Source organism: Sitodiplosis mosellana, unplaced genomic scaffold (assembly GCF_009176505.1).
Source record: "Sitodiplosis mosellana isolate CC-2019 unplaced genomic scaffold, AAFC_SMos_1.0 Smas_scaffold_1, whole genome shotgun sequence".
NCBI classification, from domain to species: domain Eukaryota; kingdom Metazoa; phylum Arthropoda; class Insecta; order Diptera; family Cecidomyiidae; genus Sitodiplosis; species Sitodiplosis mosellana.
Window position 1 is genome coordinate 14934248 of NW_022595244.1, and position 18504 is coordinate 14952751.

The 18504-nt window shown below is 36.0% G+C and overlaps 1 protein-coding gene across 4 annotated transcripts in view; it reads right to left on the reverse strand.

Moving 5' to 3' along the window:
* The window catches only part of LOC129567572 (atrial natriuretic peptide receptor 1-like), a 56688-nt gene extending 38599 nt beyond the window's left edge, over window positions 1–18089 (reverse strand). The window contains exons 1-3 of one of the 4 annotated variants that reach the window (XM_055444657.1): window positions 17936–18086; window positions 17737–17844; window positions 16791–16899 (exon numbers count right to left, since the gene is read on the reverse strand). The gene's annotated coding sequence lies outside the window, so the exon portion shown is untranslated. The other 3 variants (XM_055444629.1, XM_055444648.1, XM_055444638.1) reach the window with 3 other exon arrangements.
* Window positions 18090–18504: the final 415 nt, after the last annotated feature.

An 18504-nucleotide genomic window follows, 5' to 3' on the forward strand; every position in this document is an offset into this window, starting at 1 on the left:
TCATGACCTGTCAAATCTAGGGGCAATTCACTAAGAAGTTGTATTACTTTTTTTCACGTTGTATTACTTTTTCAGCAGCGTTGTATTACTTTTGAGTGATTTGCCCTTGTGTCAAATACTTCAGCATTCCAGTATTACCACGAAAAAGTTCACCATCTGCTCATTCATTTGTTCTGAGTAATAATTATCTCATATTTAATAATTTATTCTTTTGTTGCAATAAATACAAGCATTTTTCAGAACTAAAAATGAGACACATTTTTTTTTTACTCAGAAAGACTTTTTACGTGTAAAAACTGGAAATTTTATATAGGGCCTGCTTCAGCAGACACATTTTCTTTGTTGAAGAAATTCACCAAACAGTGAACTAATATAAAAATTCAGAACGAGTAAATCACTGACATCAACTTACAATTGAATTTAAAAATATTTTTTGACTATTGCAATAACTACTTGACCAATACTTAATCTTTCCTCCTATTTGTAGACATGAGAGGAGACAGGCCTCTATTCTTCATGCTGATTAACTGATAGCTCTTTTCACCTCAGAGTTTATAGTGAAAAGTAGTTACGAACTCTGCCGTATCTGTCATTGCATTATTCCTTGGCGCTAGTGTAATGTCACAAACTTTTCACTGTTTTCTCGACTTTGTAAGGATTTTTGTTAATGCAATTGGGGCATGAAACATAGATTCAAACTAAACAGATTATGGGTTTCAGCATGCCATTTAAATCGGGATTTTAATGCCACAACAATAGGAAATAGGATGATTTTCAGAGAAGAAAAAATCCCATTTTCTCTCCATTTCGGCATTTTTCTAAAGGCAAATTAAGCTAGTGAGAATAGCAATGATATCATATATGTAATGGTTTCATTTCCGCATCGGAAATAATACACAATTTGATTTGAGTGAGGTTCGATTTTGGCATTTCGATTGGCGGTGATTCAATTCTTTCAATTCGCATGCAATGAAGGTATTTTCACATAAGCCCATAATCGGCTTTCATTTAGAAACTCATTTTTTTCGGTCGCTGGTGAGAGAGAGAGAGAGAGAGAGAGAGAGAGAGAGAGAGAGAGAGAGAGAGAATCTGAATCGAAAGCGGTAATCTATCGAAGGCAATTCATCACATTCACTTTTAGTTATCTTCGTATACACGAAGGCAACAGACCGAAACGTGTGTTGTGCATCAAAAAAAGGGAAATGGAAAACAAACAGCATGCTCTGTTCATACGTGTGTAGACTGACAAGATGGAAAGAGTCGCCGTTCCGCCGGATGTTGAAAATTTCCATCGAATACAATGGGATTTTCAGTAAATAATTTTAAAAACTCAAACAAAGATGTCCAAACCAATTATTGGAAGGAGAAGAAGACAAACAAAATGATGATGGAAAAGAAATCGATGGAACACATTTCCATTTTTGTGGTAAAATGTTGTTGAATTATTTTGAATTGAGGTTCCCATTCGAAATAGTCTCGGATGTGCTTGTTTTTCCATTAACCCTTTATCACATTTCGGTTTCTAAAATAACCAGATACGCCAGACGCTATAGCTATGAAACCACTGAATATTTTTACATTCTTGTTTGGAAACAAATGTAGGGAATTGAACTAGCTTTCATTTGATACTTTACAGGCTACAATTGGCTGGCTGAATGGAAAGTTTTTTCTGTTCATGTACTGCTGCAAAAAAAAATCGAAATTATAGCAGAATTCCACATTTTTCCTCCTCTTATCTTGTGGGTTTGTTCATTCTTTTCAATTGTCAAATTAGGACTCGTAGGACCAAAACACATCAATTTAACTTTCTGCATCATTAGTTTTATGAAATTTAATTTTTTCAAGCTTTTATAGTGATTTGACACTTTTGACTCTTTTCCGATTTTCTCGACAAATACGCAATTTTTCAAAAATCTAAGTATGAGGTTTTTCTCTATTTATCGTGGCACAAAACATATATCAAAATGATTCAAAAACAAAAAATTGTGCATCAAAGGGTTAACATTCTCCCACCGGAGTGAGCCTAAGTCAAATATTTCACGAAAATGCTGGTTGAACATCCTTCGAGACATATTTAAATTACACATCACCAATAACATCTGAACATCGGAACAAACACACAAAATGCACCAAATTTGAAACGGTTAGAGACACTGCTTTTCAACAGAGGTGCTACATGATTTTTCAAACAAAAAAAAAAACCACGAAAAACGACGAACATCCAACATATATGTTTGATGTGCTGTACAAAGTTCGTGATATCAAGATGATTTTGGTTCGTTCATTTTCCATCCAAAGACAACGAAATATGCTGCGTCTACAATCTATCGCTATTTCACTACAAGCGAAGGAAAAAAATTGTGTTTGTCTTTCATATGAACAGAGACGATTTTCGATGGAATTCCCTTAAATCATTCTTTGTAAACATCGGCAGATAATTCCTTGTCTGTCGAAATCGAAGCATCTGTGACAGAGACAACGTGTTTTGTTATCATGATATTTGAATAAATTGACCCACATCAATGGCGTGTTAAGGCTTTGCTTTCTTCCGTACACTTTTTTCTCTTACATGATTGATCCATTTCGTTGGGCTTGATGTGGATTCACTTTTGAATATGATATTTTAATTAGGTTTCGATTTTGATCATATCCTAACGATCATCCGGAAGACCAATACCATTTCTTTCTGGTCACAAAAAACTTGAACAATGAACATCGTTTCAAATGGAATTAACTATGAGATTTTCGAAAAAACTTTTCTTGTCTTGAATGAATGATTTTGTCGGAAGCTGCCAAAACCACCAAAAGTTTATTGGCTATATACCACCGGCATCCAATGCGCATCAAAACAGATATTTCTCTCGTTTCATTCACTTTTCAAAGGAAGAGTCTATTTTTTTTGTAATGACAACTGAATATCCCTGAATATGAATGTTTTGACACTTTGATGGAAGGAAAAGAAGAGAAACTTTTATGAAGTTTTCTCCTTTAATTTGTAGCCATGTGTTTGTACGTTATGATTAGGAATTGGTTGGTTTTCTGGGATTTGGATTGGATTTTTGTTCGATTGCGTAACAGGAGTTTCAAGTTGAAACTTTCAACACGGAAAAAAGATAGCAATGATTTTGACTATATCTTCGAAATCCAATTTTACAATAGAATTAGTTGTATCTGCGAATGAATCAAATGTCTATTTGTTCACGCATAACTGCCTGAGAGAGATAAATGTGATGAAGCTGTCGCTATCGTGCCAAGGCATGTGTTATCATTCGTGTTGTAATCGTCCGTTTTCTTCGGATGTGAAAATGGTTGGCACATCATGGTTTGATTTGATACTGTCAGGATGCATATGTGACGATGCTGCTGTTGCTGTTGCTACTGTTGTCAGCGCGAATTTTGCTCGAATTGTAACGCCAAACATCGGAAGTTCTGAGGAAATTCACCGCAATGGGTATCGTCCGGAGTGAGGAGACGACAAAGAAAAGTGCAACTTACTCATTTCTGCTTCGTTCGTTTTTGACCAGCAGCGCAGAAGTTTTATGTCCCGTTTTTACAAGACATTTCTTGCAAGTTATTTCAATCGTTCAGTAGGAGCAAATGTGATAAACGTCGTTTATTAAGCGTGCTGCCTTTAGTATGTTCTACCGAGGGATGGAAAAAGTAATTCGTTTCTTTTATTTCATTCTTTTCCCCATCGAACTTCAATATAATAAACGATTGATTCTTCTTTAAATTACTAAAATTGCTGTGTTTCTCTGCTGTTCGTCGCCAATATGATTTTTGGCAAGACAATCATTTTTTGTTGTTTTTTCTCTATGTTATTTGGTGCGTCTGAGTGTGTCTGAGTGGCAGAAAATCGAGGTGGCTTTGAAAAATTGCCTAACAATGAAAAGTCGATGTGAGAAAAGGAGGAGATGGCACGCATCAAACACACACACATACTGAAAAAATGGTGGCTGACGCAGACAAATTGGTTTGATTTTCAATAGCATTCATCTAAATGAATTAAAACCACAAGCGTCTGAGCATACAGTCGGTTCGAACTAAATCGTTTTAAACGCTTTTCGTTTTCAGGCCGCCTTCATCTGATGTGCGGTTGGTTGTTATTTTTATCATCGATTTTCCTGAGGTTTTGATCTTTTCCAGGGCGCGTTTGGGAAGACTTCAACCAAACAACAAAAATATTGCAATTTTAACTGGGTCGCTGGTTATCCAAGCTGAAAATTTATATTGAAATTTCTACTCGATTTCGTTTTGAAGCGTTCCGATAAATGAGCTACAATGTCCAAGTAAAAACAAGCGAATGCTATCATATAATCGCCTTAATAGTCCACTTTACGATTTAGTATGCGAACAGCACACGCTAGCATAAATGCTTGATAAAGCGATTTATTGAAACAATTCCGATGAAATGATGTATCGCGAATGCCAACATTTGAACGTAACCATACAATGACATCTTTTTGTCGCACCGTTATCACAATGCATTCAACTTGCTCCATCAAAACAGACAATTTAATGAGTTTACCACACCACATCTTCTTCTATCTGCGGCAGCTGAAAAATGAGAGCTGCCTAGACAATTGTCATCATATTCGAGAGTTGAGTGTATGTTTTGATTGAAAAATTGATTTCCTGCCAGTCGAATCAAAAGGAAAATTGTCAAAGATGTTTGCTTACGAGCAACATTTTGAGAGCAAGGCAGCTAATGGAAATTCACCATTTTTCGACGTGGGATGAAAAAACATTTCTCTTCAATCTCGTGTTCATTTTCATTTTCGTTGCGCGCGTATGAGAGGAGCCATGCATCAGAAAATGAAATATTTTCCAAAGATGTTCTTTTGCTCACACCAACGCGACGTTGTCTTCAGCATCTGTGCTCTTTTGTATTTTTCCAAATCGAATGGTACGAATCTGACGAGAAAATACCAATGAACTTTGTGCGTGTGTGTCTTTTGCCATCGTGATAATTTGACAATAAAATAACACATACACAAAAAAAAACCACGTCAATGCGATCATTGCGAAAATGATTTAATATTTGATTTGTAAGGAAGTGTGTGTGATAAAAGTGCGTTGTGATATTGTATACCAGTACAATTTCGATGAAAAATCCAAAAAACCTCCTCCAATTGACTAGATAAAACAGTTATGCGTATATGTTTTCTCGGTGAAGATAAAAACATTTTATGGTAATGTTGGTATTGCTGGTTTTTTTTTTGTCATTGCTATCGAATCTACTTATAAAAAAGGGTTGTAATTTTCGCCATTGGTTTTTGTCTTTGCCATGAACTTGAAATCAAAACGTTAAACAAAAAGGGAAAAACGGTATAGATCTCCTGTATGAGATAACGGGTAATAAATTTCACGAGTTCCTTCTTTTACTATCGTCGGATTCGTGATATTTACGATTTTCAACGAACAACATATAAAATGACTTTTTTTCGGGATGGTTTTGCCTGCGTGGCTATCATGGCATGTGAGATCTTTTCGAATTGAATACAATGACATCGTTTGGTGGGCGATTCCATTGCTTTTTCTTTTTTCTTCGTTCATTTGCTTTTGGAAATGCCATAAATCTAAGTATCACATTATATCATTTCGTTGCATTTGTGCTTTTACAATAATAAAAGCCAAGCTTAAACTGTTGTCTTCTCTGCCATGTTACAGCTCCTTCAGCACAGAGCGTACACTTTCGTATAACTGTTCTCGTGGCTAGAGAAAGTGAGAAATTTGAAGCACGTACCATTTCATTTAACAATAATATCGCATGTCCCATTTCTACTTGTGTATGCAACGTTGTGGAAAATTAAAATCCGTTGCTAACGATAAAAAAGTACGATAGAATGTAAACAATATAAATTAAAAGCACACATTCACACACAACGAGAGCAAGTGTAGATAAATTTGGTTACGAAAATTCAATTGTTCGCTGCCATCAAACACAATGGGCATATATTCAATGTGTTTTTATGTATTCAGTACGTTTTGATCTTGATATGTGTTGAAACACTTAGTTTGGGGGGCTGGGGTGAAAAGCCAAAGCACAAAGCTAATTTAGCATTTTGTGTTTTATTCCTTAATTCGACATTTTAATCAGAAATCCCACATAACAATAAAACAATTTCTAAAGAGTTGAAAATAGGTGCTGGCAAAAGAGATGTGCGTGTGTGTGTGTGTCAAAATTCATATATTTTAAACATGTAGCCTCATTAAATGGTGTACATAAATGTTTAATAAAGGACATGGACCGTAGGTTGGAAATCCCAAACAATTTCAGTGAATTGGTTCACACAATCGCCATAAACAAGTGGCGCTAGATGCTAAACTTTTCAAACTACTTGACATAAAAACGGAAAAATCTAAATATCTCAAACCTAATAACGTAACAGCATGTTCCCTTCGTTGCGAATTCCACAATATATAGCCTGACAGGCCATAAGAATAATTTTTTTCCTCTCCACCGCATTGCAGCACGTAGCCAGGCGCACAACTGGAGAGCGTCTGAGAGAGATAGAGTCGAACCATTTTTATCAATGAGTGATTTCGAGGGCGATTAATCACAAACGCCAGCCTACGGAATTCAATTCCATTCGTTTCGTTGTGAATGTAAGTAGCATTCACAATTTGTATGGTATCGGCTCTTGCTCTTACTTTCTCTCTCGTTATGCTAATATTGAAAAATGTTTACTTTGACGCCCAGCGCCCTATCTTCTGTAATCTATTGTACGAAGCGTCTACAATGGATCACAATCTACTTGATGAGCATGGGAAACGTACAGAGAATGGAAAAAAGCCGAACCGTGTTCGAAAATTGTGTAAATAATGTCTAACATTGTTCACTTACGTGTTTACCAGTGTCATAGCATCGCAGTAAGCAACAACATCGTGTGTCAAGTAAACCATTTTGCGGCAAATAAATCACAGCTTCAAAGGAAGGGCACGTGTTTACGGTTTCACATTGATACTGTTGTGTAGCGACTAGATGACATTATCTAGCCCAAACATAACTAACGCCAACAGACACGCAAAAAAGTGCTTTTTGTATTCGTGCAAAATCAATTTGATGACTGACGAACCAATTTGCAAACACCTTCCGTTCAACTCGTTCGTTTACGTTGTGTACTTGTTGTATTTTTTTCGGGATTCAGTTTGGTTTGCAATGCTAAAAATGAACACTAAAAGCTCACTTGTACACCACTGGATTTTCCTCAAGTTCATCGCTGTCATTGGTCCAAGATAAGAATATTTTTGAGCAAAAAACGAACAAAATAATAGAATGTATACTTCGTAAATGCATGATGATAAAATAAGGCAGGACCAAACGCAAATAACCATAACCAACATCAAATACTCTATATTATATATATATAGATATATCATCTTATACGGCGAATTTTATGAAGTTAAATTCAATAGGTATACAAAAATTGAGAGGATAAAACTTTTCCCACAAACACACGTTCACTCTCTCTCTCTCACTCACTCACTAACGAGATTACCGCTCAAACCATATCACCATATCAAGCTTATACACACATTACACATCGTATGGATGCGGATTATAATGAAATTCCCTCCACGGTTAGTTTAACTTTTTCCTCCATTGTGTTGACACTCGCATGAACTGTTCAACCACTTTTGAAAGGCAGGCAAATCACAAAAGCACACCTTCTTCAATGCGATTTGTTGTTCATTTTAATGAAGCTCAAGCGTATGATGACGATGGATCGCATGTGATAGTATTGTAGACTTAATTCGATATGATGAAATTGTGATAAAAATCAATTAAAAACTTAGAAAAAAGCCATCTATTTGGCTGGTTGTTGATCATTAGATGGTTTTTTCTTCTTGTCGTTCGTGGAGTTGCCCGCTTCTCTTTCGCTTTGCTTCATCTCATCCGCGTGCGTCTCACGCACTAAATAAGTATGAATATTTTTTCAGTGGCACTCACCGAATATTACAATGTAAATATGTTCAATATGTAAATCGAACTATAGAAATCTAAATTGGCCAATTGATATCCAATAATTAATATAATTTTACGGAAACACCTTTGGACCTATGCATTTTATACAGAAAAAATAATAAAGGATATACATAGATTTATCATTTGCCAGCTGAACTAACAACGTGAAAGTGACGGCAATGCTGTGGAAAATGATATAAATACGCGGAATAATATAGCACCAATTTATATAACACTTCATTAGTTGGTAACTGGTAACAGACTCAACACACTTTAGATGGATTTGATTTTCAAGGGAGCTTGCATACTTAGCGACACATATCACATATCCAAGATAAGGTGATGTGTTGGCTTTGTGAAATCACCCTCGCATCGAGAAACGAAAGTGTACTGTAGCTAAGCAAAAACTTTACCTCGAGCATTTGTGCTCATACATAAAACCATTTTAACTGTAAGAAACTTGAAGCTGCTATAAGAGAGCCCATGATAGCGAATACATGAAAATCTATAATTAAAATGCATTGAGGCAATAACGAAATCAGCGCAGGTGGATATATTCTCGACAAGGTAAACAACAGCCAAATGATTGAAATGAACGACGCTTCAGGCTCAAATTACGGTTCTAATGTTCGGAAACAGTGCGAAGACAAATTGCTGTCGCCGTCATCATCATTATCATCGTCTTTCTCGCCATTGTTTGAATTACAATTCAATTGGCCAAAACAAATGAGCCGGAGACAAACAATCGAAAATCTTGTGTTGCATCTCATTATATCGTTCAATGATACTGAATTATCCTTAGCAAATCAGAAGTATCTCATTTTGGTCGGTCTTTTTGTTCAGATCGGATCGAAATAATCAATTGTTTGGCTCGCAGTCGCGACAAATCGAATTTATGGAACGGAAAACTTTGACGACGACGACGACTACAATGACGACGACGACGACAACAACAACCACGACGACGACGACAGCATATTACCAAATTGAAATGCATTCGCACATAAATTCCATATTGCCAATGGATAATGGCAAACGTGCCCCATGACCACTGTTTAACATTCAAGTTTACAATTAATTTGAGTATTTGTATTTCTATGGGTGAGATTGAGAGTGGAGTATGTTTTTTCTTCGATTTATATTTTTGAAAAGGCGAGTATGTTATCTGATGATTCTGTTGGCGTTAAAGTAGAGTATGTTGTAGTACCGTCTAGCCTCCGCGGTCTTCATGGTTTTCGCGCAACTGGTAAAAGATAACAACATGGTGTCTTCGGCAAAGTTGTAGTACTTGAGGTCTTCTATAACTAAGCTGAAGACAGTTATCTCTTATCTCTTATCAGTTGCGCGCAAATCGCGCACATAAAAAAGCAAATTGTATATAGAACTTTTTTTTTCTTATCATTTTTCGCGCTTTTCGCGGAACTGATAAGAGATAAGAGATAACTGTCTTCAGCGATGTTATAGAAGACCTCGAGTGCTACAACTTTGCCGAAGACACCAAGTTGTTATCTCTTATCAGTTCCGCGGGAACCGTGAAAAACCTCGAGGACCCGCTAAAAACGAACATACTCGCTTTTAACCATTTTTAAGTCGACAGAAACTTGCTCTTCTCTTTCGTAACAAAGTCAATCAAACATACACTACTCTCAATCTCACCCATAGATTTGTATTCTTGCTTGCACATTATTGAAACTTCAATAACAACTTTTAATTACTCAATCGTGCATTTTCCATCGGACAATGCTGAAGCTCAGTATTTAATGCATGAAGTAATGCAAATATCCAAACTCTTTCCATCCACGCTCCAAACCGCAATCCTTTTGGTTGTCCACAAGTTTTCCAATGATCCCGCTTACGGAATGGAATTCGTTGACCGGAACAAATTCGTTCCCCCGACAGCATTTTGGCTATATCCGATAAAATAACATCAATGGCGTGGGAATATTCATTTGCTGATTTTCCAGAAACCGATTCAATTCAAATTATTCTGCACTTGTGACATTGTATGATACACAGACAGTTCAACGCAATTTAAAGTCGAAAAATCAACCACCTTCGTGTCACTTGACATAAATAGGTTTCAACAACTGCGAGAGTCATAAATCATGTTGATAGACCAAGCTATCGATGACAGATGTTCAAATTGAATCATGGAAGTACACATGGATTAGAATGTATTGATTGGTCAACATTTGGCTGATATTAGCGGCTAATTTTAACTGATGACATAATAAATTGTTGACATTCTTTTAATGAGCTTCAAATAGACTGTTTAATGACATTTATTCAAAGCAAACACACGCACATACACACAGATATGCACCAAATGACCGACTTCAATTGACAAATTTGAATTATTCGCATATGCGAGAACTTTTATCATCAAGCCATAATTGATAAATCATTTCAGTATTATCTCAGTGGAAGAGTAAATGGCGACATGTTGGAGAATATAGCGAATAACAATAACGAAGCTCGATAACGGGGAGAATGAAGAGCGGTAAGCGCACAAGAAGTTTTATGTTCATAATGTATTTTTTTTCATTAGTCTACTTCACATCTTCCACAACTAACATTGATTGATGTTATGCAAACATTTTGCTGGCTTGCTTGCTTAGCATGGCTTCGCATCACTGGTGAAAGTCATGAAGTTAATTGTCGAGCAGGACATGAACTAATTGAAAAATGATTCGTGATCATGTTCTTTATGACTTGATTACGCCACACGTAACTTTCGAAGGTACTAAAACATGGTTTTTGATGTTCAGTCTACACATCTACATCATCATCGTTGTTTTCATGGAAAAGAGAGAAACACCCGCAGAGTACCACTTTGAACCTCCGCGTACAACGGATGTTCGCAGCGAATTCACGGATTTTCCACGGAAATTGTATCAAAGCAGAATTGGCAAGAACGAAAAGTCAATTTGGTCTGCTTGTATTTATGAGATTTGCCACTTCTGCGTATATCCTTCTATGTGACTCGAAAATACTGTCCAATGCAGGGATTTTTTCTCTCTCTCTTTTGAGTTGTTTTAACAATATCTAGAATATTTGGTGTTTTCAAAAGGTATTTGAGATGCGCGTACTTGAATGACGTAAAAACGCCACCTTGAGAGTTTTTCGAATGAAACTCAACTAAATGTTATTTATTTAGCAAAGAAAAAAAAATGAAAATAACACACAGAGAGAGGAGAATGTCACTGAGCAAATTGCTTTGGAGTGAAATACAAATATTCTGTCATTAACATTCTCGAATGGAAACTTGTGCAGTAGTTTTGCGGAGTTGGTTTTTCTTTATGCACATAATTTCTTTCACATCGGAATGATGAATTGAGAGCAGCGCATTTTTGCGAATACACAAAAATGTTTGTTAAGTACGAGCAGATATTTTTCTGAACGGAAGAAGGGCGGAATTGTAATGAAATTCAACGCAAACTGATACATGTCGTTGATGAGCGTTTCGCTCAAACAGCGCTGGCACTTACATAAAAAATGGTAAATTTATGTAAACGATCTATCTAAAGGAGAGACTAAAGTTTGAAGCTGTTTTAAATAAGTTATGAAAACCACAGTTGAATCACAGTTTCGAGCAAAGGACGACCTACAGTTGTATTTTACAACCATGGCAACTGTATTAAGTCACAATGCGTTTGAGTGCTTTTTTTTCTGCACCACATGTTTGTGCTTTATTTTTCTTTCGTTCGTACGCAGTTTTAACGCATCACAATTCTTCTAAGTTAATCACAGACTGTCATTCACAACAATCCGAGTCAGTTTCAATACGTAACTGCGACGCATTTCTAACATTGTTGCAAAATTAAAACCGTAAATTTCATGTGTCACACATCGCAGAAGCGCCAATTACGTAAGCATAAATGATGGATTTCCCGCGAAATGTGCATTAGATGAAACACTCACCAAATGCTCATGTTCAAATCCCGTTGCTCATGAATGTTGAATTACGATTCCATGACATTTATTTTCTTTCATTTTATGTAGTAAATTGAATAACTTTTTCAGCTTTGCATCGCATCCCCCTATTCTTTCTCAAAAAGGTGCAATATTTGTTCTAAACTTCCATTGAAATTCATTGGAAAATTTTCGGAACGGAATTTAAAATATGTTCGCTCTTTTTTGTTAATAATTGTCACGATGATTTCTCAGAAACATACACATACATATCATCCCGTCGCTTAGAATCGAGTATACGCGTAGGCAGAAAGTCATCGCGACCATGAAGTGTTAAACATATTTGACTATGAATCAAATCATGAATATGTCTTATAAAAGTTCTGTCTGTGTGTGTGTGTCTGTATGGCTGTACAGTGCACAGTGAATCGAAAATATGAAGGGAGTTAAAAGACAATGTAATACGCTCGGAGGGCTCAAAATAAAGCTGCATAGAAAGTTCCATCTCTTTATTTTCCATGGTTAAATCATTTCTACTTGGAAAATGGGTGCTGGATGTTCTAGAGCTTTTCAAAAGACAACCAAACAGATCACGAATGATTGTTTATCTCACCGTCTCTTGTCAGCGGTTAACATAAATAAACAAAGCCAAAATAATAAACTGGATTTCGAAGTTGATGAAACTAGTTAATTTGATGGAAAACAATAGAAAGTTTTCGGAAGTATTCTTTGGAGTGAACAATGATGATGACGATGATGAGGAGATGTAAGTGGTGCCATTGAATCAGTGTAGAATGGAATTGGCCAGAAGTTCTAAACAAAAACTGGCTGATTCTGACATTCATCTCTTGACAAACGCATCGCTTGATTGAAATGAACGGAAGCGGAACAGGGCCAACGACTTTGAAATGTGAACCACACAAACCGACGATGTGATGACGTGTGTTTACACATGCGAAACTTTTGCCGCTTCCAATAAAATAGCAAACCATAAAAATGTGCAAGCCTCGATCCAAAGAAATTCCATCGCATTTTCTTCACAACTTAATTAATGTACGTGCAGATCCATTTCGTTGTCTTATCATTCCTATACAACACAGTCAACGCTACAATCTAATCTCTGATTGAATCGACACTACAAATCGCACATACACACGCAGACAGCAATCCGACACCAAGTCAATAAATTATCACTCCAGTCAATACTGAATTCACAAACTATTCCATCGTAATGCCAAACACAAATATCATTTATTTTCGCATTAAAAGCAATTGGTGACGAAATTCACAACATTCTTCGACGTTTTTCTGCCGACAAACCAGAAAATATACCCTAAAAGCATGCTTTACCAAATTAATATTTCATTTCATTTTTTCAAGGGGCAAACAGGCAATAAAGAGATATCAGAGCAAAGCAGATAGAGTAAGAGAGTGGAGAGAATGCCACAAGGTATCAGACATTCGAAATTAGATAGATGTTGACTTTTGGCCTTTCGAAGATAACCATTTGTCGTAGTCATGTTTTCGTGTGTTGTCCCTAATCGGAACGAAAAAAAAATGATTTCACCAAAATGGAATGCTGCACCGTCTGCGGTACAAACATACACATGAGGGTCTTTTATTATTTGAACCAGTTGAATAGAAAAATAAACTTAAACAACTCCATGTGCAGCCACACACAATGTGGACATTGTATTTTTTTTTTCCTGGAAAATTTCAACAAAAATTTTCATATTCTTTTCGATTCTTTTCTTTTTTTTTCAAATGAGACACACTATGAAAAATGTTTTAGGTATCTAGACCATGTTTGTTAGTCAAGCGAGTATATTTTAAAATGGTTTTTTGATGACAGCATTTATGAAAATGGCCGTACAGTTATGTAAAATAAATAAAATGAAATTATAATTTGAGTTTTCGCTACATATTTCGGTTCATGTGAAAGGAGCGGAAAGAAGTAAGCGAACAAAACACAGTGAAATGATGAATTTTCATTGGGAACCCTTGAGAGAATGGAAACACTCCATATCGGAGTGCACGGTTGCATGATTTATAAAAATAATAAAAAGAAAAATCGAAAACGAATTAGTTGATGGTTGCTGAGTGGCGAGATGGCAAAGAAGCGGCTTTCTCTGACTCCCACGGTTCAACACTTTTCATCATTCTATTTTTCTTCTTTTTTGAATAAATGAGTTCGCGTTCGCTAGGCAAATTTTATACAGCAGATGCTCCATGTCTAAATTAATTTCAATTTGATGACTTATTGCCGGTGAATGTGCGACAGTTGGATGTTGAGTCTGAGCTTTTGATTTCATTATCTTTTTTTGGTTTCGAAAGGTCGAAGTTTGTTATTTTTATCTCACACCACCATCAGCATTTTTGTTGCCCGATGACTTTTCACCTTCGAAACATACTGTCTTTATGAATGTTTTCATTGAACGTTGAAACATTTTTCAACGAATGAAAATGTTATGTTTCGACGAAATACATCCGCTGTATTGATCAATAAAAAAAAATATTGCGTATCAATTTTTTTTTTTGCATCTGTTTTACGTCATTAGCTTTGCTGGCCGTCGTATCAGTATATTAACTCAATTAGCTAATTAAATGGTTGCCTTCACACCGTACTATTTATATCAAAAGGTAAACATTGACGTTGAATGAAGTTTCCGTAAACGAGCTTCAAATTCAAATCAACAAAAGTGCACATCGACAACGCCAACACTTATTTTCAGAGTGATCCGAACGAGAGCGGTGGAATTGCATTATTATTGACGGTGTGATATCGAAATAGGCAGCAGAAAATGCACAATGAAAACCAAACAAACACTGTGTCTGTTTGATTGCTTCCGCACTGGAATCAATGAATCATCAGTTAAACGATTTAGAGGTTATTTGCCGTGGCATAGTTAATACATGACATGGCTTATTTTGTATTACATTTGTTTAAATTGATTCATGCCTGCCGTCGTACGATGGCTGATGTTTTCGTTTGCCTTATTGCCAAGACGTGATGGCATGAACAAAGCTTCTCTCTAATTTCACCTAAATAATGACAAATTGCTACGGAATTTATACGAGTTCCCGTCGCCTTTTTCTTCATACGCAATTTGCGACCAAACGAAAATAGCATGCAAAAACCGAAAAAGAATGTAAAATCCCGGAACGAGCTCATGTGTGTATTGATGATTGTGTCGACATAAAAATGTAATCAGATTTCCAGTTCATATGCACGCTTTTTTCCCGTTAACTTTCTTATGGTTTCAATATATGTAGACGATATTTTCCATGCGTACGGCTCTTCCACTAACAGTAATAATCTTTCAGCGGGAAGTTTTTCAAGTGATTCTATTGCGCACTGTTCACTTATCGTCGAACGTAAACAAAGAGTGCGTTTTCATTTCGGAAGAAAGCTCATTATTTATGGTAATATGTATATTGAGTTGTCGGTTGCCAAATGTCAATAAAAGTGATTAAATGGAGCGACGAGTATCTAAGACGAGCTCCTTTTTTCCCAATTATATTAAAGCAACTCTCATTCCCCCAACATTGGATTCAGTGGATCAAATCAACTGAATTTTAATTATATTGGCAACCGTTTTTTCGTGGTTCATCATCAATTTGTTTTATCGTTGATTGCACAACGACAATACATGAACATTTATTATTAATAAATTTAATGGATTTGGCGTACGCGCGCACACTGCGACGATACGTTGATAACACAATTAACCTATTTTATGGATTTTCTAGAAATACATCAAACAAAGCACTGGTTTCAGCATTCATATTTCCATGACAGACAGACAGACAAGTCGTCGCTTGGGAAAATGAGCGTTAGTAGCGCACTCAAAAAAACGGTAAAACATTATATTATTGGGTTGTCGTTGGTTTCACAGGGCTTACCTCGATTCAGTGACGTGTACACAAAAATTCATAATTTCTTTTTAATGTGCCCATCGTTCGTCGCAACCAAATTCATTCGCATTTTTACAATGATGGTAAATTAATCATGTCGACAGTAATTAAATAAACAGATAATGCGATCTCCTTTTGTTACCTCTATTCATTTCCATTTTTTCTCTTTCGAGTGACAGCATTTTAATGATGGTGTTGTGATCCTAATCATTATGGACATTTTGAAGTGGTCTGTCAACAGTATACCATTGGTTTTTTCTTGGACCAAACGCACTGGTTTTTTCCTGGTATGGAAAAAAAGCCTTTTGCAAGGATTTGAGAATGAAAAATGATAGCAGGATAGATCGCTCTAAAACAATATGTTCGTTTTGATTTATCATGATTTTACTCCCTCATATTACATTGGACAATCGTGTTGCGTTCTCGTCAAAAGGGTCATCATTGTGATTGTTTTTACGAAACTTTGAACTTTTCCATTTTCTTTCAGCCAGCGGCTCATTCCATTTGCTTACCAACTAAACCGCTAACGGCTTTTAAGTAAACCATGATTTGTTTTTCTTTCTTCTCTGTCTTATTGCGTTCTTAAATTGTCGAGAAACAAACTCGCAAGCACTCCAACCAACTTGTTTGCTTAAAGTAGCTAAAGCATTGAACGTGTTTAGTTAGTTTGTTTTTAAGACACAGCTAATTTATTTGTAAAACGGTTCAACAAGCGTTTCTACCATTATTGATTGAATTTTTTGTATTAAGCTGATTTCGTTTGAAATAAGACGACCAGAATCTTCATCCGGATAAATTTTTCTATGGAATCAATTTAATTCCATTTGCAAGGACAATGATGTTCAGGAATATTCCATGGAAATTCTATGTATTCAACCAGGTTTTCTTTTCTATTCGTTCGATTCGTTTGAAATGCGCTTTCATGAGTCATTTTCAAAAAAAAAAACAATTGATATAATTAATTAACAATAAAATTATATCAATTAGTACTTACTTCGTGTGTTGTTGAGCGTCTTTCGATTTTGGTGGAGATGGCTACGGTTTCAATTAGCCTGGTGTTTATTTGTGTTTGGGTTTGTGTGTGTGTGAGCACAAAAAGAAACCTGATAAGAAGAAATTGATGCACTCGTTTTATAAAAAAAAACAACAACGTATAAAAAAGTTCAATTTAACAAGGTGTTCGGTATCAAATCAACAAAATGCCTTAGCGATTAGATAAGCCATATAGTCCAGCATTTACTGACTAATATCAATTTATTTATCATCGAGTTTCTCTCTCTCTCTCGATCTTAATTTCTTAGAATTTTAATGCTTTATTCATTTTCAATGAGACATCGGCAATCATCGGTCGACAACAAGGGAACATGAACACGCGCATCCAAAAATATACAGAAACGATGCATTTAATTTCATGAAACTGTGGAGATTCCGCATAAATCTCACCGTTGGAAATGTAATTTGTTGTTCGCCGTTGGTATTGTTGTTGTTGTTTTTGTTTTTGTGAAAAAATTCAATTGAGCTTCAGCACATTTGTTGTTCACGTTTGCCACCCCCTGAGAGCTGCTAGCTCATATATGCAATAAATTTGGAAACAAATTTCTACCGTTTATTCAACGCGTTAAATTTTCATTTGCAAAGCACATATGCATCCTCTCATCGGACGCATTCATAATACGTTTATTGCCTTAATAGCACCCAAAAAATATTAAACTTTACTCGGCTTTTGCAACATAATTCGTTTATTTATATGCGTCGCGTGTAATTTTCTGTTTTGTTTTCAGCACGGTCTCTTTTTGCTTCGGTACTCGCACACTCTATACAATATCGAATGAGAAACCGCGATTTTTCAAACAATCGTCGTAGCAGCACTCAGTTCGTTTTTAATTTCAAACCGTTTGTTTATGTTCGTATTGTAAAATGTTATAAATGTTAATTCACACCAGTTTAGATTTATTGCTGTGTTACACGTCAATTACAAAATGCTGGATTTTCGATTTTTGTTTTGTTTTCAGAACAGAAAACCGCGAGACTTGCAAAAATATGACGATCTAAGAAAATAAAATTGATTTGAGTCGAATAAAGAAAAATAAACGAAAAGCTTTCACATTCCAATGCAATGAATGAATTTTCAATGCTCACACCAATGATGAAACAAATAAACAGTACTTCAGACTCGAGATGTAGTCCGAAACGGTCGGTATCGGACGAAAAACAGTGTTTGACGTGAGAAAAGTGAATGATATCACCCAAAAATTGATTGTACAACCGTTCAGCTCGAAAGCAACAGATGTAATGTTCGGATGGAAAAATTGTGCGCGCGATAGATGTGCTTCGGTGGGAAAGCACACGCCGAACAAACGATAGAGAGATAATATGTGTATATGCACACATAAATGAAACACACGAAGGGAGAACTTCGTCACATTGCGCACCAGTTTCGAACAACGTTTTCCGCTTTGTTCTGTCGCACACACACACACACACACACACATGCACACAGTGTTGACTGCCTGAAAAACATCTGAATCATCGATGTAAACTGGCGCGCTTATAACGGTAATATACCGTTGTTGTTTTTCCCTCTGTATTCCCTTTCGTGTATTGTATTGCAAAATGTTTAAGGTTTGTGTGTTTTTTTCCCTTCATTGAGATTTTCTGTCGGTCTTGATCAACGTTATGTGTACGTTCCACATTCAAGTCGTTCTTTA